Genomic DNA, 22,497 nt, shown 5'->3' with positions numbered 1-22,497 from the left:
AGAAGACAGGGGAGATGAAGAGTCAAAGAGTTTCTCAATTTGGTGCAACAAGGCAGTTGAAATCGAACTGGCAAACTGTACATCATAACAGTAAATACATGGCATCTCTCTCCTCAAGACTTTAAAGTTTTTGCTGTACTTTTAAACAAACAGCCAACCTATTTTGAAATGATGGGGTGGAGCAGGACAAAAGAATGCAGTGCAATAGCATTCAAGAGTTTAGACAAAGTGAGCAATAAATGAAACTACAGGGGAAGGTAATCGTCTGCCTTGATATAATTATCTCAGGAAAACACTGTAACTAAAGAACTTCCTCCTCAGAAAGTGTCATTTGATTTTCAAATAACACAGGTCATTAGGACTACAGTTCCATGTTGTGTCTGCATGATGGTTTATCAAAGCAGGATCAAATTACTGCCAGAGTCCTGGGAGGAAGCTCTAAGGTAAAGGAAAAATACTGTACATGCTGGCTTACCACAACACAGTGTAGAAATCAGCAGAACTTGCTGGACTCATGGCCCAGCCTCATCACATCAGGACAGCACAGGCCAAACTGCACCTAGCCCCCTGTTTTCACTGCCGGTGAATACAGTATTTTCTTTCACACAAGGACAATTTTAAAAATTGTCTTTTCTAAAAGGGAACTGGACACAGTCCCTCCTTGAAAGATGAGACTGACCAGGAAACCCTGCAGAGAGAACAGTCAGCACTGGGAAAAATGGAGTGCTGACCTGTTGGGATGTGGGGTTGTTGGGTGCCTGAGCTCTTATGTGTTTTGTCAGCCACTGTGAAGGCAACAGAGCCTGGGAGCTGCCTTCCTGACCTCCATATTCTTAGAGGATTTCTCAAAAGACTCATGTTGGGCACAGAAAAGCTGGTACTGAACAGACAAAAGGCAAACCCCAAGCATATTTATTTGGTTTGACTTAAAATTGGGTAGGTCATAGTTCCCAGCATAACTTGGGTTTTCTTTAAAAAACAAAACACAAAACACTATCAGCAGGTGTCAGTTCCCTTGGAAAGGTTTCCTTTGTCTTGAAGGAATAAGAGATTGAGAGTGAAAGAACCCAGCAAATGAGTCCTCATGTGCAGAGTTATCTGGAGGTTTGGCCTCGTTCTTTATTCCCATCCTATCTTGCTGAGCCACTCACAGCCACGCAAAATAAATTTCTAGTAGGTAATCGCTCCCACAGAGTCCTACGCCCCTCAGTTTACACTAGAAAAACAGAAGATTAAATCTTTGTACTGCAGAAGATTAAAAAAATGGAGGTGCATTTTCTTTTCAGCCCTTGATAAGGTTTTAGCTGCAAATGCAAGGCAAGAGTCACACTGTCTTCTTTCCACAGAGGCTGCAGATGTCAAATAAAAACATCACAAATTTCCTTGCTACCTAAAGGAGACCTGCTGTACATGACTTGCAGGCACCACCATCTCTGACAAGATTTGTTACCTACACCATTGATGTACAAATCCTCAAGAGAAGGCCCAGCAGTTGGCTGTTCCCCAAAATGGCCTCTTTTCTCCACTCAGGTCACTTTAGGGGGCGCTGAGTAAAGAGGGGTACAGCAAGTAGCTGCCAGGCTCCCAAACAGATTCTTTTGTGGCTACAGTCCTTACTAGACTCTTTCATTGTCCCAAGCTTCACCACTACAAGGGAAGGAAAAGACTGTTAACAAGAGGGCACAGGACCACGGGATGACAACATGGATGGCCCCACCGGCTGGCAGATGCAGTTGCATGTTACAGCTGAGTCAAACAGCTTCTTGCCAAAGATGTGGTCAGCTCCTTACTGGCTCTAGTCCTGTGTTCCCACTCCTGCCTTTGCTGACTCCTACCCCCTAGAGTGAAATGCTGTTTCACATATCTAAACCAAAGAAATCAAACTAAATCAAGTAAGTCTCGTGAGTCCCAGCCTAGATTCTTAGCTGCTAGACCTTTCTTACAAATTGGGAAAGGAAGAAAAATAAGGAGAGGGCAGAGACAGGACCTTTAAAGGCTTGGATTCACAGTGATCCCATACTATTGCCCCTGCCCCTCCTTCTCTCCACAGCTACCCCTCCATCAAGCTCCAGTTTCAGACCACAGTGCTTCTCAGAGGCCTAGCCCATGGAGGAACCAAGCTGCTCACCAACTCCTTCCTCAGAACACGTCGACCTATTCTGTAACCAGCAACCACAGCACAGGTGGAAGGAATAACCTCTCACCTCAGCCTCACCTGGGTGCTGAGCAGGAGGCAGGAGCTGGGAAGCAGGATCTATAAATCCTGAGATTTACCTGCTCGCACAGTCCTAGCAGGTGTCCCAGTGATGGGTGGTTCCCACCTGAGCTCATAGATGAGGAGGAGGAGGAAAGGAGGAAGAACGGTTTCAGATGAAGTGGAATTAGGCAAGACAAAAGAGTGCTTACTAGCAAAAGAAAATGAATGATATAAATAAAGATATGAATAGTTTTCACGTTTAAACAAGAAATGTGAAAGGTGTGAAATGAAGCAGAATTAAGAGATAGCATTCTGGAGAGTGAATGAGAGAGATTTACAGCTCAACATCAGTTCCTGTGTAGCTCAGGTCAAACACTGCTTTGCATTTGAAAGTCAGCTACATTGAAAGCTCTGAAGGATCCCCTTGGCTGTCCATGGTCTACAGTCAAAAGGTAATGCAGAGCAAACCTCTTCAAGGCCTGATATGGCTCTCTCTCGCACTGTACCTGAATGCCTCACAAGTATTAATTTCATACATCTCAGGGGTACAGGAGCACCATTTTTCCTTGGAGAATGAGGGGCAAAAGGCAGAAGGATGGGAGCAGCTTACCGAAGGGAGTCACTGGCAAGGCAGAAACCTGGATAAATATGGCCTAAGTCCCAAGCTAGCATCTGAACTTCCAGACACAGCCTCTTCTCCTCCAAAACATAAGAAAAGAAGAAACAAATCCAAAAGTATACAACAGTGGTTTAAGTCATTTTAGAGTCTTGGCTGCGACCTCCCATGCAGCAATCACCACGCAATCCTGGCTGCTTTCACCGCTGCCATCTTACCTTTCCCTGTCAGGTTTTCTGTTGCATTCTGCCTGAGGCAGAAGCTGTTTAAGCTTCCCCATTACTCTACCTGTGGCATGCAGTATCATGGGGTATCTCACAATTTTTGATGCTGAGTTTTCAACTCAGAGTCGAGTTTTTAACTCAGGTTATTTCATATCACTTGTATCTGCCTTCTGAAGGTTTTCAACCCCCATAAGCAGCTGACAGAAGGAATATGAGTGCACAAGAGCCATCCATGCACATGGCTCAGGTTTTACTATCTCTGCTTACTCTGAGATTTTTGGTATCAGGGCAATTATTGGGGTTGCAGGCGATAGCTCTTGAGGGCAACAAGAATCTGGATAGTGAACCTGATCTTAGGCCAGCGAGCCTAAAAGATCTGTACGCAGCAGAAGCTGCTTTATAGGAATGAGCTCCTGCAAATTCGTTTATGCAAACTGATGTCCAAAGTGCTGCTGGAAGCATTTATGCGATAGATACGTGATTATGTGTTCCTGTTCCTAACTATTCCTATGTGTATCCTCTCTGCCTGCCCTTCAAGGCTTTGCTCTGAATATAGTGATGCATAATATTCCTGAGGAGTCTTGGGAGAGAATGCAGAGGGTCAAGTTTGCTTCAAAGCAGATCTTCAAACATCTGTTTGTACTTATGGCACGAATATTCAGCACAGTGCAGCACATAGCTGCCTGTAGCTTCAAGGCAAACACAAATGTTAAGAGGTATTAAACACTCATAAACAAGATAGCCTGGAGCAGCTTATCAGTTAGGTGGTAATGGGTGGGGAAAGGCTCACTATATATTTAAAGCCCAGTTGTTTTCCCACTGAATTTTGCCATGTCAGTAACGGGCCAGGGAGAGGAAAACTCTCGTGTGTTTTAGCATGGAAATATTGCTCAGGTCAGTCAGTTCTAACTTGCTCCTGCTGTGGCTCCTGCTCACTGTTCCACCAGGGTGTAAGGGCAGCCTCAGGCCAGCCACTCTCTGACTCATGAGAGGAAAGAGACAAGGGTCAATGCCAGCTCCATTTTTGACAGCTGGGCCACCACTATGGCAGGTTACTCCCATGGCAGAATGGAGATTACCCAAAAGGATTAGAGGTAATATCCCTGGCAGCAGAGGCCTTGCTAACCGGCCATACAGGAGCATCTGGGGGAGACTCTGCCCTCAGATTCTTGTTTGGTTGGAAAACAAATGAGCAGATGAAGACATTATCACCCTCTGTTGCTTGATACCACTCTACCACCAAAAGCTAGAGTGCAGCTGAGACACAAGGACACCTTTACTATTATCTGAGCGAGAGGTATCATGATTAATCTGATAGAAATTATTGGTGCTTTAGTCCCTTCCACACCTTCTAGGTAAATCATTTGGCTGGCTTGAATTGTCTGTATCATCTCCTATTAGGATCAGATGATTGCCAGTTCTGGTGCAAAGATGGGACAGAAACATGGGGTAGAAGCTGTAAGGACCTGAGGCACAGAAGCAGTGCTGTTTTTGGTGGGCATAAACTACTATAGACTACATCTGAATATCTCTAGTTCACAGTCTTCTGTCTAGTCTAATCCCATGTCCTTGGAGATTTCAACTCAGATGCCATTTGGAGCAGCTCTGCCCTGGACGTATGTTGACCGTAATCTTTGCCAGCAGAGCAGTAAAAACAGCTGGGTGGGTCAGTCACCTCACCATCATTTGCCAGACCTTATTTGTCAGAGGCCTAAATCACAACACAAACACTAGAAATCAGCCCAAAATGGATATAGCTAGACCACAAGACCTGAAAATTCTCTGAAAATGTGCAGTCTAGCTCAATAAATAGTGCCTTCTCCAGGACAGATAATTTGGGTTCTCCAAGCAAAACAGTGTCGAAAAGAAAAGCGAATCACACCAATATTTTTGGCAATATGGAAACATCCCTGAATATTACAAGGTACTTAGTACACAGGGAGAAGCTTCCAATGTAGATCCACATTCACTTCTGCATTTCTGGAGGTGAAGAGGGGTTTTCAGTCATGTTGAGCTAATGCAACTGAGCCAACAGGAATTAAAGCTATGCCCTTTACTGCCTGTTGAGACATGGTGAAAGAAAGCAGCTACCTTAAATCAAAGGGTCCAGATTCAGGGAGGTATTCCAGCTAGAAATCAGAAGGCAGTTTACAGATACTTTGATAACTTGAGCTTTTATCATTCCACAGGCCCCCAAGATCAGTTGGTGAGAGCTGAGTAAGTTTCCTCATATGGTATTTGAAGGCAAAGACAATCTACATTTGCTTCCCACAGGCAAGCTCAGGCAGCTACAGCGTGTTATAAAAAGAGGAGATTAAATGCAAGTTTTGCAGCACTACTGTCTGCAAAGATACAATCGGTTCTATCATTAGGAGCTTAAGAGTTAGGATTTTAAATCTGGTGTAGGCACCTTTGAAGCACCAGTTTTGTCAAGAATATCCCATGCTTTGTCCTATCTTGAAAACTGAATTGTTTAGTTATTAGAAGAGATTAATGTAATCTCTGTGTCTATGAAATTGGCTTTTGAAACTGCTTGCTTACTGTACTATCTCCAGTGCAGTGAATGAAATCTCTGCTGGTATTCACGTTGCTATGAATTACGGGTCATACCTTGTTTGAGCCCAGCATGTGCTGGCATCGCCAATGGGACAAAGTGCTTGGTAGGCTGCAGAAGGAGGCTCATTAGCTGGCAGGGAGAGGGAAGCTGCTGTTCTCCAGAGGCCACCAGCAACATACCATGTTGCTTTGGACCCTTAAGTGAAAGCAGGCCCAGTAAGAGGTGTACTGAGATGGCTGGGGAGAGGGTACACAGCAGGAGTGGAGCTTGGGGGAGCTGGGTGGGTTTAGTCCATAGGCAGGGGGATGGAGGGTGATCTAACAGGAGCCTATTGCAAATCACGCCTCCCTCAATGGGGGACTGACAGAGCCCAATCCCTCCTGCAAGCAACAAATGGACAAATGAGGGACAACAAGTCCAGGTTGGAGCTTGGGAGAGGAGAATGGACATTAGGGAAAACATCTCCCAAGAGAGAGACTCTCCACTCTCCATGTTTGGAGGCTTTGAAGACTTCACTAGACAATGCCAAAGCTGATCTGATGTAGTGTGATAGTCCTGTGCTAAGCAGGGCCTTCAGAGGACCCTTCCAACCAACATTTCTGTGTTTCTGTGCTTTTCCTAGTGAAGCAAATGAACACTGTTCAGCTCCACGAATATGTGAGGTTTTATGCTAGCTAAGGAGCTGGTCCTGCAGTCTTCCTTCTGAGAAACTAACAGTAAAGTTTAAGAAATCCTAGCCCCTCTCCTCCACGTTGCCTCTTCCTCCCTCAGCCAGCAGCAGCATGTTGTGCTCTCCTCCAGCCCACACTTTGCCACAGAAACATGACTTGTGGTCCTGTATACGTGGTCTTGCCATGAGTGTTGACAGTCCAGCTGCTTCACTTAGATTTAAATGATAGAAGGAGGGATATCCCAGGGCAGGAGGCAGTTGCTGCCGGTATTTCTGCTTCTTGTCAACTAACCCAGACCATGCTTCCTTGCAGCAGGTTCTGTTCCCTTGACGATCCTGGCCATAGTCCTTTATTTCTGCTTCCACACAGACACTTCAGGAGGCTCCTTTTCTGCTAAACAGAGGAATCATGAAGCATTCTCTGGCCACCTGAAGCAATTTCTCTCTCTGGCCAGAGACTGGCAACTTCACGCTCCAAACTCTGTAATGCTTGCTAGTTCTTTTCATCCTCTGGGTGTCCCCTCTTTTGGGAAAAGGGGACCTATTTGCTGAGTTTTTACTTACTCATCATGGCAGCACTGACAAGACAAGCTTCTAACAAGGTATCCCTCTGCAGTGCTGCAGCCCTACAGTGCTGCCCTGGGTAGCAGGTAAAATTAAAAACATAGGTTTTTAAATGGTATTCTTTCCTTTTTGCAGCAGCTGAAAATCTAACTTGTTTTCTGTCTTTCCCAGAAGTAACCTTGACTGCAGTGGCTTGAGAAGTGGCCTGGCAGTAGCAAGGTTTTTATTAATGACTGATTGCTGCAGCGCAATGGATGATTTGGTGCTCTGATACAGGGAGAATGGCAGAAGAGAAAGAAGTCAAATGAGGGGGTGCCTGTGGTTGTTATGCTTCTCCCGATGCACCTGGCAGAGACTGCAGAAATGGCTATATGACTAATGGAAGTGCTTGTGCAATATGGGGAGCCTCACACCCCAAAACACCACAGGCACAGACAGTGTCACCACCAACACTGCTGCCCAACACTGATGGAAGGGAAAAAGAACCAACATCTGTATCCTCTGCTCTCAGACAGAAAAAAAAAATCTTTTGTATTTTGATTTCTTTTGGCCTTTGTAAACAGTTTTAGACACTGTTTATATACAACTTGCTTTGTCCAGTTGGATACTTGTTCTGTCTGTTCTCTCCAGCTGTAAGCACCTCCTCACTAATTGCTGTTTCTTTGGCCAAAAGCTTTACTTTTGCCTTCTGAATTCCATAATGAATTGACAGTACACACATAAAAAGCTCCAATAATGCCCTCAGTGTCTCCCATGGCTCTGAGATGCCCTCAAGGCCAGACCCAAACTTCAAAGTGAAGACATGGCACTAAAGTACTGCCTGACTTCAGGGCTTCTCTCCACCCAAGAGCATGCCGGCAGCCGAGTGCCTGTGCTAGCCTTTTCACCCCAAACTATATTCAGTCCACAATGATTTGTTCCCAGCAGCTCCGTTTGTTCTCCTCAGCTGACAGACAGCGGCCCCACAACCTTTGCTCACTGTCCCAGGTACCCTGACAGGGCCAGTCATTTTGGGGAGCTCTGCAGCAGCAGTATTGTGGTAGCTATGATGATCCTAATTACAACTGAATCAAGACAAAACGGAAAGCAAAGATGGCATCATGGAAAAATGCACACAGAGCAGCTACAGTTCCCTCAGAGCTGCACTAGCACCAAACACTGCACCTTGCTGGAATGTGCTGCAATTAGAAAGCCCACCCGCATGACACACATTTTCATCTGTCAGGGATACTGTCAGAAGGCCTGGGGGGAGCTGCTACACATACTGGATTGTATGCATGCTTTGGAGCTGGAGGAGTACCAGCATGTGCTGGGAATTAACAACATTTTATACGCACACACAGCTTTACATGGTCTTACTGGTATCTGAACGTTTGCTACTGCTTACAAGACAACTAAGTTCTGACCTACCTACGGAAAGGATCTTGGGTATTTTTTTTTAACGGCACATGGATAGGTCAGAATGGAATCATAGAATCATTTATATTGGAAAAGAGTTATAAGATCTTCAAGACCAACCATTAATACATCACTGCCAAGTCCACCGCTAAACCATGTCCCTCAGTGCCACATCTACGCATCATTTACATACTTCCAGGGATGGTGACTCAACCACGTCCCTGGTCAGCCTGTTACAATGCTTGACAACCCTTTCAGTGAAAAAGTATTTCCTAATATCCAATGCAAAGATTCCTTTCCCACTTTGAGACAGGTGTTCAGTGCTCTGTCTGTCACCAGCAGCAGTGCTGTCATGTAAACCAACCCACAATCAAAAATGCCAAAATTTTGCAGTGACACCAGGCTCAGAGCCAGGTATTGATTTGCTGGCTCTTTCTGTTTCTTCCCTCATCATTCCCTGCAATTGGAATTATAAGGGAGAACAGTACCTGTGCTCCTGACCCCTTAAGCAACCATCCTGAAGCCCTGAAGTCTCTCCTGATTGCTCTTGGACTTCTTGGTGCAACTTCATTGCCGCCAACCTGAAAAAACAATAATGGATAATAATCTGAGGGCTGTATGAGGTTACTTAGGAAAAAGCCCAAGTGACTGCTATACTTTACATTTGGTTCTACCTTCTCCTGGTGCCATGATCCTGCCCATATCCATTCAATTTTTTCTTACAATGAACTGCTTTGGAGTATGTGTGTCTTGTTCCTCACTGACTCCAATGTAGCATGATTCTGCTTATGAGCACTGGCTCTTAGGGACCACAACAGTGACATTAACAAAGTTAGCAAAATCTCTATGATAAAATGACTGGTTATACTATTAATAAAAGCCATCCACATATCTATAGAATTATTAGTTAATGCTGCTCTGCCTTTGGCTAGTGAAGCATAACTGGGTTATAAAGACAGATTTGTATTGATAAAGCTTCTAGACTGAAGAATTAAATTATATTTACCATCAGCAATGTGTTGTTAAAAGTATGAACAGAAAACTCACTAGTCACCAACCTTTAATATTGCCTGAGCACCAGAAAACCTGAAAAAGAAAAGTTCTTGACTCTGGCCCAGTAGGGCTGCCACTTAGATATTTTTGAAATTTAATTGAGCAAACGTCATCATTCCTAACACAAACCATCTTGCAGTGAGCATGCTTTTGAGCGCTCAAAGCAAAGCAGAAAGGAACACTAGAACCCTTAAGAGTTAGAAATTATTCCCATATTAGGTACTATTTCCACAGTGAGCTGCATTCCCAGTTTATCCATTTTCATTATGCCAATTTATTGCATTTATGTGCTAGGGATGTGTGTTTAGATTAAAATCTCATTTTTGTAGATGCTACATGAACAAGACAGTCTCTGCTCCTGGAGACTCCAACATAGTGCCACAGTGACCTGGAAGCAGAGGATGAAGGATATGCCCAATAGGGAGAATCTGCAAATTGATGTGTCCAGCAAAAAAGCACATTCTTCAGAGCAGGCGAAACCTTGCTTTTAGGAAAAAAATTGTATGACACGAAAATGCACATGGGCTATGCAGACATCTCATTTATATTTAAGGGTAGCTGTAGTGCTCTGTCTCATAAAATGAGACAGATTAAAAGCCTGAGAAATTTCAGTCCCCTCCATCTAGGAAACAAGTGTATCAGGTGACCATGTTCCTCCACAGTGACCTGCCAATCCAAAATTTAAATGGATTTGGGAAGGAGAGGACAGTTCAGGCTCTGTACCCACTGCAGCTTGCCCTGTCTGTTCCCACTGCCAGCAATAGCAGCATCTTCACCACTGCAATCTTCCTATTCTCAGAAAAAGGGGCTAAAAGAATTAACACTTGTACTCCTCAGATGTGAGAATAAATCCCCCCACTGTCTGCAGTGTTTTATAACAGCAACTTTTATTTTCCGAAGAGATTTTGGCATGAAGGAGCCTGACTGTGATAGTAAATGTGTGGACACGTCAAGTAAATGACTGTTTGAAAACAGGGCTCAACCATGTAGCTAGAAAGTCAGGAAGGACTTCAAGATGTATCTACGCTGTGCCAAGTGAAGGTGCTGCACGGCCCAAGGTGCCCCCAGGATTAGGATCAGCGCAGTCACATTGGTCAAAGCCTGGCTGAACAAGCTTTGCTTTTTTGGTGCCATGTAACCCAGCGCTAACACAGATATCCTCGCGCCCTACCCTCACTAGCACCTCTGCCTGGCACTGCACAGCAGCAAATGGTGGTACCAGCTGGAAACAGCTGCTGCAGGGGTGCAGTGGGGACACATCTGCAAGCTTACACATCCTCTCTGTGTGGGACCTTGGTCTCTCCTTAATTCTCAGAGACTGCCTGAGGATCTGTTTTATAGGAGCTGGTAGGACCCAGTGGCGCAGATGGGACATCCAAAGTAGCTTTAAATCCAGTGTTGGGGGGGAAAGCAGCTGAGAGCAAGTAGTGGTGAGACCAGACACTGGAATCTGAAGGTATAGGCAACAGATTATTAATGAAGAGACTTGTTTAAGTGTCTTGGTAATGTGGCAGTGAGAAACCTTGTTATTACTGCTTCAAAAAGAGTGCATATATAACATGGTATTGTGAAATCTTGAAATCTTTGTACACAAATACAGTTAGGAGAAGAAAAAAGGAAAACTTAGCCATATTTCTGAATATACTCTCTTCTGAAAATAATGTTGACACAGCTAGAACAGGCCTGCTATATTCAACTCTCATGCACGTCTTCATTCCCATGGCTTAATAATCATAACGAAATATGAGGGGAAGGTAAATAGTCTTCATTCCACATCTCTGAGGATAATAGTAAGAAGGAAGAGATTTCAAACGTTGTTAATGACTTGTAGAGCTGCACATTGCTTAAAACATTGACCACAAGCCAAGAAATACCCCTCAAGGCTGCAAGCAAAAACAGTTTTTGGCTCTGTGCTGTGAACAGAAACTTTATTTGATCAACAGTTATTGCAAGATTTGCTGTTGAGAGTCTGGAAGCTCCTCTCTAATGTGGCACCCCTCACTGCAGCCAAAGACTCCTGCGTGGCAAAACTCTGGGCTCATGAAATGCAGCTCTGGCTCACAGCTTCAGGTTAATCGTGATGACCACTGAGGAGAGCTTTGACGCTTCCCCCTTGGCTACCATAGAAGTCTGTGTAACTTTTCATGGGGAAATAAGAGAGATCTGAGACTGGCAAAAAAACGCCTCTGTTTTTGTGACCGGATGTTGAGTTGGGAGAATGAAATCAGCTGAACTGGATTTTGTGAAGAGGTTCAGTTTTCTCTTTCAGCAGCTGTACAAGTACAGGGGCAATCCCTGGCCTATGAGCCTCACCAGGCTAAGAAGGAAACAGATGTGTATGAGGCCTCCTAGCCAGAAAATCACCCACCTGCCAGAGAATACTGACAGAGAGAAAATGAAGGAACTGAAAATTATTTTTTAAGAGAGTTTCTCAGAAAAATGACAGACTTTCTCAAAAGATTTTAAATTTTTTTTTAAATGTGAAAAGTAGACATTTAAGTTGACATTTGGAAAACTGAAGGTCTATTATTCCTATATCAGAAATGTGTTTTCTTCAAAAAAGTTTCGAGAAGTGCTTAAGAGAAGTTGTTAAGAGCAGAAAGTAATTTTCAACAAGAAACAACAAGCTATACTGATTAGAGAAAACCAAATGATACTGACTACTCCTGAATACCACACACCAAACCCTATCCAACTAATTGCTTAGGGACATATGGATATTTGGCATCTCCATGCTGGTGGTTTGGTGGTCTGGCAAAAGAGAACCTTCCCCAACCATGAGAATAAAATTTAAAAAAATAAATAATAACAGGCCCCTGTTCAGCAAAAAGAAATCAATGGGGCACAGAGAATTCTATGTATGTCAGAGACACAAGAGCTCTGATGCAAACCAATCATGAGTTGCCTGAGATCCTTGGGAGAGAATAAGGAATTTCAAACTAGTGTGCCATAGGAGAGAGCCCTAGAGCCCAGACAAGCAACCGGGTGCTCACAGAGGTCATGAGCAAAAGGGCCAGAATACAGAAAAACTAAACAAGCTGGAAATAGATGTATTTTGGGTGTGTGATGTATGCTGACCCCAAAACTGGAACAGGTTGCCCAGAAAAGTGGGTGTCCCATCACTGGAAATGTTAAAAGTCAGGTTGGATGATCCAGTGACAGATGTCCCTGCCCACAGCAGAGTGGGGGGACTAGATGGTCTTTGAAGGTCTCTTCCAACCCAAATAAAATTATCATTCTATGATTTCCCATTTCAGCACTAAAGTAAGAAGCCTAAAATTTGCTGGTTCTGACAGTCTGAAATACCATTAAAAGCAATGTGCCTTTTCCAAGTACCATCTATGGTGTGGTTTTTTTCAAACAGAAAAACATTAACATCACTTCTCTCCTTCTCAACTTCTCCCCCCCTTCCCCAAAATGGGCAACACAAGGAGTTTGCAACGAGTTTTAGAGTCTGTGACTTTCTTATTCCAATCCAGATAGTATGAAAAGAGGGCATAATAAACTGTTATGTTCAAAGATTTACCTTTCTAACAAGAGGGAAGATAGAGTGGCAAAGTACAGAAGAAGGGAAACACCGGGAAAGAGGAAAAGCACGTGTGCAGTGTTGCCTCCAGGCTTTATGTTCGACAGAAACAAAACAAACCATGTACAGGAAAATAGAATGCTTATTTCCAGTGAGAAATACACAGCTTAATATCCCGGCTAAAGTCAGGTGGAGAGTACAACTCTGTGTATCCCTGTCATATGGCCAAGGTGAGCATTTGCTTTCTGCAGAGTGGCCTTGGATGGGCAGAGAGACTTCTGTATGTCGGAGATTATGCGACTGTTACATCCGATCCCTACTTCAAAAACCACGTAGTGTTTCCATAGCATGGTAATGGTTGCAGGTACAGGCATCAACAACAAGTGAGGTCTAGCGAAAGGGTGGAGGGGACACCCCAGGCTGCTGGGAGCAGTTAAAGCCCATAAGAAAGGTTGGTACTTACTACTGCGAACAAAAAGCTCATTTTTAATTAAAAGCAAATCCCAAGAAGAGTGTGTTGCATCAGTTGGCAGCACACACAGATTTGGGGCACACTGGGGAGTTCTTCAATGTTGACCCCTGTATCTTTTGTCTCCTGCCTCAATAAGCCATAGAGGTGTTCAGATGCAATTCTGTCAGTGTGCTCTAGAATCACCCTGCTTGAGCAGGGAGGTTGGACCAAATGATCCACTGTAGTCCCTTTCAACCTGATCCATTCTGTGATTCTGTGGTATTTGGGAATTACTACAGAGGTAGACACAGCACCTAAAACCCCCTGTGCTTCCTTGACAGGGTGCTGAGGGCCAACAGTGTGGCATTGTTCCCACTCATGCCTCTGTGTAACCATGGACCTGTGGCTGGACTCCAGGTTTGTAAATACTTCACCTGAGATCAGGTGCTGGTCTCGTCCCCAATCAAATCTAGTGGCAGAGGATTGTGAAGGTATCTCAAAAGCTTGTCCCTTCTCTTGTAGTAAAGGCAGTCACTGAAGTAGAGGCTGCCCCATTATTCACAGGAACTACTGAGACCTGAGAAGCAGCTGGGATTTGGCCCAACACAGTGCACACTGGTCACAGAGAGATGTCACAAGTAGGGCCATGGTTATTTCTACTGCCTCAGGAAAAGAGTGTCTCCATGCTAAGACGTGCTTTCCTTACACAGGCTCTGCACGACTCCCTTCAATTCCCAGAGCTCCTGCCTGCCAAGGAGGGAAGGGGACCAATGACAACACAGTGGCTCCCCAGCATGGGTAACATTTGGTCATTCAGGAGAATTGGGAAAAAAAAACAGGCCTGAAGCAAAAAGCCCCATCCCATCCAGCCATGCAACATGACTCAACAGATCCACACAGGCAGGGCTGTGCAGGCTGTGAGCGGAAACCAAACACTGTGCACGCGGTGGGCTGGCAAGCTGGGCTTTTCTCCTTTTTTTTTTTTTTTTTTTTTTTTTTTTTTTTTTTTTTTTTTTTTTGGTGGAATCTTATCCTTTTCTTTTATTTAAGCAACACTTCCAAGAGGAATAAAGGCTGGATCAAACTCCTGCCTCATCACAGGAGCTTCTCACAAAGATCTGCAGTGCAGCTAGGAGGAATTTTGCCTGTTTTCCTAAAAATGTATACAGCTGGTGCCTTTGCAAAAGGACAGAGAGGAGGAGCCTCACATGCAGGGAGAAGGCTGAGATAGGGAGTATACTCTCCAGCAGGGAGAATCTCCTCAGCTTGTGTAAATTGCCAGGGTAAAGAATTGCTCTGGCAAGTTGCAAGGCTTTTACAGCAGCTTTGAATTTGATCCTATAAAAAAACAAGTATCAACAACTTAATCACATGCCTGGGTCACATGGAAGCAAGGGCAACACTCAGTAGCAAATGTTGGTTTTTTTGTTTTTTTTTTTTGAGTTTGTTTGTTTTGTTAACATAAAGTGGGAGTGAGGAGTGAAATTTGGGTGGGGCTTTCTACTATTCACTGGGAGGAAATAAAAATGCTTTGCAACAGCTCCTGCCTTGTTTGGGTCTCCCTCAAGAGCACAGGGCTCTCCAGGCTCTGCCAGGCTCGTAATAACTCACTTTTTCCAGGATTCACAGCCCCCAGGTTGTTCTGCAGCTCAGAGGAGCTCTGATAGTGTTCTTGCTAGGTCTCATCGACTGAGCTGAGCTGGAGTGGGCTGAGGGCAGGAGCTTTGGCTCAGTGCCTAGCACAGCCATGAGCAGCTGGCAGCAGTGCTTGGCAGGGCTGTCTTTGGAAAAAGATGACGGTATCCAGAGTGGGCGATGTCAATCTCACGGCCTGCAGAGGGACACGGGGATGAAGGCTGTGCAGGGCAGCGATGAAGGCTGTGCAGGGCATCTGTGCTGCCGGGAACCTGAGTCATGCCGGTGCACAGCGCCTGTGTGTAGCAGTGCAGCCCTCGTAACCTCACCGCAGCCGGGAGCACAGGCTTGCCGAGGCATCACGCAGCTGACAGCGCTCCCATCAACACCTGCCTCTTCCCAGCAGCGGTATGGAAGAAATCCTGGCTGGCAGGCGCGTGCTGCAAAGCAGGCCTCCCTGGAGACAGGGGTTGCACCAGCAGCACTGCCTCAAACCCAGATTGCTCACTGCCTGGTCACATTTTACTGGTCACAGTGGGTTATTTTTTTCCAAAGACACATGTCAAAATCATCTTGTCTGAAAGTGTCTCAAAGTGAAACAGTTCATTTTAACTCACAGAAACCTCTGACTTTCATACTGTTCTATCTCTATCTCTCTTTGTTTTCTGGGGTAGCAGAGACCCCAAAGACTCAAATCAACCAACAAAACACTTTTTTGCCCCCTTTTTTACAATTTTCAAATGAAAATCCTGTCTTTTCTCTCTTTTCTTTACCTACTTCTGTCATTCAATACTTGTGGTCTATTTTCTTTACCTACTTCTGTCATTCAATACTTGTGGTCTATTTTCAACAGTCCTGTTCATGTTAGACATAGATTATTGCAATGGGCCAAAATAACAGAAGGTCAGCAAATGGTCTACCTGCCCAATTCATCACAGGGAGTGCAGCAAAACAGCCCTCCCAGACAGAAAGCAATCAAAGCTTTTCTTACACCATGAGGTCTTCATGTAGATGCAGCTATTTTGGCAAAGCTAAGCTTTACTGATGAATCTCATGTGCACACATGTAAAACAGCACAACTGTGCATACCTGAAGCTGGAAGAGCTGCTTAGAGCCAGGCTCCTGCCTCCTCACATTGCAACCCACACTGCTCAGCCAGCAACCAGCTGTGGGACATGCTTGGCTCAGCTCTTTCCTTTTAACTCTTCTGGTACAATTAAAGCAGCACAGACTGAAATGTGGCTGCAGTGATGCTTCTATAAAAATACAGGAAGGGAAACTAAATTTAACAGGGTATGACCCTTCATACTTGCATAACTGTTCACACTGATAGTTGTACCAGCATCAATCTCCTTACAAAAATAAAAATTATCTCCCTAACTGAAAGTCCGGCACAGGCACTATGGGAAGACCCCTGTGTTACTCAGTAGGAACAGTTTGTGTCTTGCAAAGTATCCTTCTAGTTTAGAGGAGCCAGAAATATAAAGGAGAATATTTGCTTTTCTTTTAAAAATAGCTTGTTCTAAGGAATGTCTTTTTCAACCATGAGAGGATACAAGATGGAAGGGATACAAGATCTAATAACCCACCTGGAAATACTCTGTATGGAAAAGCAGTTCAGTCAGTTTGGGGATTATGCCAAAGAATTATCAGACAGGCCTTGCTTGATATGATTTGGGTTTGTGGCAGCTTTTACAGCCCAGCAGGATTTCCCAAAGCTGAGGTGTTTTTAAGCTGCCCGGGTATGTGCCTGGCCCTTATTGCCGTCCTGGCTGTTGGCCAAAGTGATTTCTGGTTGTGAGGGAGTGAACAAGTGAGCATCCTTACAACTTGGAAGGAGCTCAGTTCTTGCTTGCTGAGAACTCTGGAGACATAGAATGGGACAAAACAAATACAGAAATGTATCACAGTATGGGAGCTGATAAGAAGATGGCATACTACTGTAAATTTCAGCTATTTAGGACATGGTCCAAAGGCTGTGGGACAAGTTGTATGCAGAAGGGGGTAAACCTGGATGCAGGAGAACAAGAGGTTTTCTCTACGATCTGTGTGTATCTCCCACTCGGAGGCAATCATACATCAGCAGATTTGTATTCTGATCATGGAGAGGTGAACCCCAGTGGCTTCTCCACAGCTGTGATTCTGCCCCTCATCTTTCATGGTCACAAGTGACCATACGGCCTCAGGAACAGCAGCACAGTGTTAAAAACCCTGAGAGTTTACAGAAGTCTACAGCAGACCCTCTTCTGCACTCTTTTCAAGAGGAGGGAAAAACAGTTCAACAAAAAGGTAAAGATGGGATGCTCCCCTGCCTCCAACCCCAGTATTTTTTCAAGGTACAAAAGGACTTCTAAAGAAACTATCCCACCTCCTGCAGAACAGGACAATTGAACTCTGACATCCATGAGGAATTTCCAAATGAAAATTTATGGATTTTTTAGGAATCTTATTTTGGGGTGTGGGGAAAGAAAGGAGGAAAAAAGGAAAGTAAGTTCCATGGAAAGCTGCCATTCTTCATTGAATCAAAAATAGAACTTCTTGGAAGTTTACCAATCAGGCATTTTTATGTGGAAAACATTAACTCTGCAGATTGGGCACTGTCCAAGTTAAAATACACACCAGTTTTGGACAGGAATAGAGTTAGGGGTCTAGATGTGTTCCCTCTCAAATATGTGCCAAACAGTCCCTGCTATAGCAGGACGTGAGACACTCACAAAACCTGTTACTTTTCTGGAGCACGTTATAAGTCTGGCTTTAGGTGTCCAACTGTGCATCCACAAGGTTTCTGGGAGGTCTTAGGGAGTCCTGGAACGTAGCTTGCCTTTTACAGTCAGTGGAGATCCAGATGGTACACTTACTGGAGTCCCTGAGCTTTTTTTCTTTTTGTCTGAGTTTGACACCTGCGCTTGGAGAGATGACCTATGCCTGGCACCACACTTGCAGTGAGGGGACTGGAGGAAAGGGATGTCAGAGTGTGGTTTTTCAGGAATGATAACAGGACTGTTTTGTTCAGTCCAAGTGTCTTTTTCTGAAGAATAAATCCATCTGTAGCACAAGTCAAGGCACAGAAGGAGCAGGAAACAAGCTGGGAAACTGGACATCCCCTGAGCTATGATGGAATTTGGCATTTTCTAGAATTTAAGGATCGCTACATTGATATCTACTAGGGATGGTATTTCACACTTGATATTGATGCTTGCCATGATTCTTTTGGCAGTGGATGAGAACTGGAAATGGGAACAGTTTTTAGCTTGGGAGGCTTCCTCCTCCCACTAAAACGCCCAAGACTTAACCTTGCTCTACATGTGATCTCATGCATGGTAAGGAGAATTTTGAGTTTTTTTCTAGCCCTCTTCAAACTCTTCCTCTTTCTTCAATGCTTGTCATAACAGTATTGGATCACCCACCTTTTCCATCTGCTTCTCTGCATACACCTGCCCATGCAATTCCTCTGTGCTTCACCTTGTGCTGAATTCGATGCTGTTCTTGGTGAGTCAAATCCAACGAGGCATCGAGATGACCTGACTTTCACCTAAGGAAGGCATGGTGCTGACACTCCTCTTTGGTTCTGCACCAGGAGAAAATCCTTTATAGGATAGGTTTGTGTTCCCTTGCTCCACCTGTCCTCAGTCTCACATTATTGCCCTTGAAGCCACACACTGCATGCACCCCCAGTGAGCAGGGCTTTTTCACCTGGGGCTGCGTTGAGAATACCTGATTGTTTCACTATAATTTGGATGGAGAAGGCTGTGTTCGTATTCTTGCCTGGGGCACAGCACAGCTCTTGAGCAGGACTAGTATTTCTGGTTTCTTCACAATACCAACTTTATCAGCCAGATGAAAGCTGAATTACTGAGTTTTTCCAGAGGGTCACAACAATCTTGGCTACAGCCTTGTGCCAGTTAGCTGTGTCCTCCAAGTGCCCATGGCTGAGGCTGCCCAGAACACAGCCACTGGTGCAAGCAGTCTCTCTCTCTCATAAACACACAGAGCAGCTCAGCATTCTCTTGCTTCTCTATTTTCATGCTCCAGTTGCTCAGAATGATGCCAGAAGCAGGACGGGACTCAGTAGAGCCAATACATATATGTCTGCATACGTACGCAGGTAGGTGTCTACCTGTGTATGAAAAATGGACTAAGCGCATTCTTGCTTTTGAATAGTATAAAGCTAGCATTTTTTGCTGGTGATAACTTCCAAAGGGTAAAGAGAAGTCACAGCAGAGCTGATCCAACATGGTGTCCTCATTGATGGGGCAGGAGAACTGGCTTCATTCATACACCTAGCAAATGAACGCTTATGTGCCTGTTTGGTAGCCTGTCATTTAGATAGGGATAAGCTCCAGCAAGACTAAACCAGAAGTTAATGAGAGGGGGGAGACTGGGAATGTATTGAAAAATGCCCTGAGAAGGGAGCTAGAGGACATAGAGGAGCCAAGCTTGTCTCTCTGTCCAAGTATTGAAGTATTCAAGCTTCCAAGGACGCAAGTCATATGATCTGTGCAGGCCACAGGCACCTCTCCTGCAGAGAGGGCAGATGGTGCACTAGGTCAGGATGTCTCATGGAGAGAGGCTGAGCACTGAAAGAAGGATGGGAGGTTTTTAAGGAGCAGTACAACCCATAGCTCTGAGAGGCAGGGTCTGGCATGAAAGTGTGAGCAGACTGGGATGTTAGTTGCTCTGAAAGAGGTAGTACATAACAGCTGAGCAGAAAAGTTAAACTAAGTGTTTTTTATCCACTGAGAAAGTACTGGAAGGTGGTGGCTGATCCTTAGGAATAGGATTAGTGAGCCAAAAAGCAGCTGTGATTACGGGGTGGAAGTGCTATTGATGCACTTTCTCAAGGCTGGGCATGTGCTTCCTCATGTCCTTGTCTCTAAACTCAGGGAGCTGATTCTCTCCTTTTTTTTTTGGCTGTCAACATATGCTGGTGTAAGCAGGTCTTCTCAATGTTGTGCTAATGGCAGAGGAGTTTGTGGAGAAATGGGGGATAGGAAGGAGGTTTGTGAAATGGCTCATGCATTTCTGAGGTATAAGGAAAAGTAAGAGTCAGCTGGGAACAGGTGTTTGGTTTTTGGGAACCCTGGGTGGGTAAAGGGTTTGGAGGACATCAGTGGGGTTTTGAATGATTCTAGGCAGGTAGCTCTGGGTGAAGGAAAGGAAGACCTGCCTTTGGGAATTCCTGCTACGGCTCCTTCTGTGGCCACAAAGGCACAGTCATGCTTGTGGAAGCCACTGTAGCTACTGAAGGCTCATGACAGCTATGCGCAGAGGACCCCAAGGGTCAAGAGGCCGTGACAGGAGCTGTACAAAAGCTCTAGATAAGACCAGCTTTCCTCCAAAATGCCTGACATCCAGGAACATGGTAACCAAGGTTGGTCATTTTAAGTGCAGCAGTATGGGACACCTTGAGACTGCTCCGAAGAAAGTTGTCAAGTCTAGGACGTTGGCTGGGATCCACCGGAGATGACAGGGGCATGCCTGCAGCAGGGTTAGGAGTGCCTGTGCTGTTATCTTCTGGTGGAAAGGGGTGTTGCTGCCTGCCTGCCTGCCAGCCTCTCACTTGTGTGGGAGGCACCTACACAAGGTGGTCTTGCAACACTGCAGGGGCAGAAATGACCAAGCCACCTGAGCTAGGTGTGAAGTGAGGCATCACAGAATAGCTGTGATATGGTCTGGCACATGCCTACACAATCCCCACATCATCAAACTCTATACCCAATGGACTTACTGTAACTCAAAGGAGGATTACTGACTAAGACCACATTTTTTTACTTTTTAAAGGAAAAAGCGGTGCCTCATCAAAAGACAGTGTAAAGCAAGAAAACCCAATAAAGTCACAGTGCCAGGAAGTACAGAACAAACCCACATCCCATCAGAACTAACATGGCTGTAGCTTTGCATCCAAAAATATTAGTCCATTTATTGCCCATTAAAAATTCCCTTTGTCTCTTCTCAGTTGTGGTGCATGCTTGAGATCTTAAAGATGGCACTGTCAGTCTTTAAAGTAATATTTGAGATTAATTTCCTCATTAACTTTCAAATGCAGGACACTTTGAAAACCTTTTCCTAAGGGCATCCCTGTGTTCTTTCTGAGGGAGTTACTGTTGTTTTCCCACCTCCCCTGAAGGGTTGTTTATAATACCATCTCTCTCTTTTAATCCTCTTTTCCTTTCATGTCTAACAAACAGTGTTAAACAGAACACAGGGTGAAAAAGCAGATCTCACACATTATAATAATCTATAGTTGACTGAAGAAACGCTTCACAATTAGAGGTCTCGTTTTGTAAATTAATGCTCAAGAAGCTTTTTCCTATGTATTTTCCAGATCAAACCTCTGTTCTTTGGAGCTCAAGGTTTGTATGTACAGTAACTAAGATAAAGGGTTTCTGAGTTGATATGCAGTCTGTACAGACTGAGCTACTACAAACAGGATTTCTCTTATGAGATTCTGTACAAAGAGACGTCTAAAGATATTCACACAGGAATATGGGCAGTACTGAGATGTTGAACTATGACAGAAAACATTACATTTCAAAACTAGCCACTGTTTCTGCTGACTGTTTTTACAATATGTCTCGATTTTTCTATCTCTTTTTGCCCTATATCTGAGCACTTTAAGATGTGAATATATTTATAGTCACAATTTTTCCATGGGGTGGTGTGGAATTCCACATTATACAGATCTGAGAGGCTATAGTTTGATGCTGCACTTCTTTCAGCAGCAGTGCCAACATAAGCATCCCTTGATTCCCCTTTCCCTTCTCCCACCACTCACTCACCCCTCAGCTGTGCCAGTTTCAATGCTGTGTGGGAAACAAATCACAGAACACATCCAGGTTAAAAATAGCTGAAAAAGAGAGAGACACAAATGAATTCCAGAACCTAGACTAATGTCCTACATGTACATCCAAAGCTGATACAACAAAACCTTTTTAGCTCAGATTCAATCTGTCTGTCCAGCTCCATCAATAATTTTTACCTGATTTCACAAGGGAAAGGTAGAAGTTTCAAAAGCTATTGATTTCTTTCCTAAATTTTGTGCAAACTGACGGCTGGGTGAGGGATAGAGACCTCAGTTAAAGAATTGCAGCCAGCAGTCACCTGGTTAGTGAGTATGTGCATGCTGGCTGGCCACGTATGCATTAGCTGGTCAGACAGCATATATGTACTTGCCTGCAGCCCAGTAAAGGATCTTAGAGCATATAGCAAGGCAAGAGTTAGGCTTGTTGCAGTCATTTTATTTTAGGAGGAGAGGAGAGAAGGGAGATGACTATGAAGCCATGGTCACAGACCCACAGGAAAACAAGAGCCATTAGTTCCACTGCTCGCAAAGCAATTTGTTTCAAAAAAGCCTGAAATTCTACAAAATAAGACCTCTTCTTCAAGTGAGACAGTAAATCATACAATTTAGGAGGAAGCTGAGAGCTCAGCCTAACATTCCTGTTCAGACTTCAGCAACCACTTCTGCTTTTAGCACTCCAAACACCAGTGGAAACCACAGATACTGATTTCTTTCCCATAGTCAAATATCACTTAAAGCCCTTATTTCTCCTGAATAACTCTTTAAGGCACTTGCTTAATCTCTGTTCCTACCTGCCTCCTTTCT

General features: G+C 44.4%; 1 long non-coding RNA gene across 4 annotated transcripts in view; it reads right to left on the bottom strand.

Moving 5' to 3' along the window:
• The window catches only part of LOC108499098, a 73,603-nt gene that overhangs the window by 22,511 nt on the left and 28,595 nt on the right, over nt 1-22,497 (bottom strand). For all 4 annotated transcript variants that reach the window (XR_001875420.1, XR_001875419.1, XR_001875422.1 and 1 more), the window contains 2 exons: nt 21,671-21,738; nt 8,715-8,807 (listed from right to left, as the gene is read on the bottom strand). This is a non-coding gene — a long non-coding RNA (uncharacterized LOC108499098). The remainder of the gene's footprint in view (nt 1-8,714; nt 8,808-21,670; nt 21,739-22,497) is intronic.

The sequence above is a fragment of the Lepidothrix coronata genome, unplaced genomic scaffold (assembly GCF_001604755.1).
Source record: "Lepidothrix coronata isolate B3197 unplaced genomic scaffold, Lepidothrix_coronata-1.0 Scaffold69, whole genome shotgun sequence".
Taxonomy (NCBI): domain Eukaryota; kingdom Metazoa; phylum Chordata; class Aves; order Passeriformes; family Pipridae; genus Lepidothrix; species Lepidothrix coronata.
Note: the sequence above shows the minus strand (reverse complement) of the source record. Positions and strands in the feature narration are given on the sequence as shown.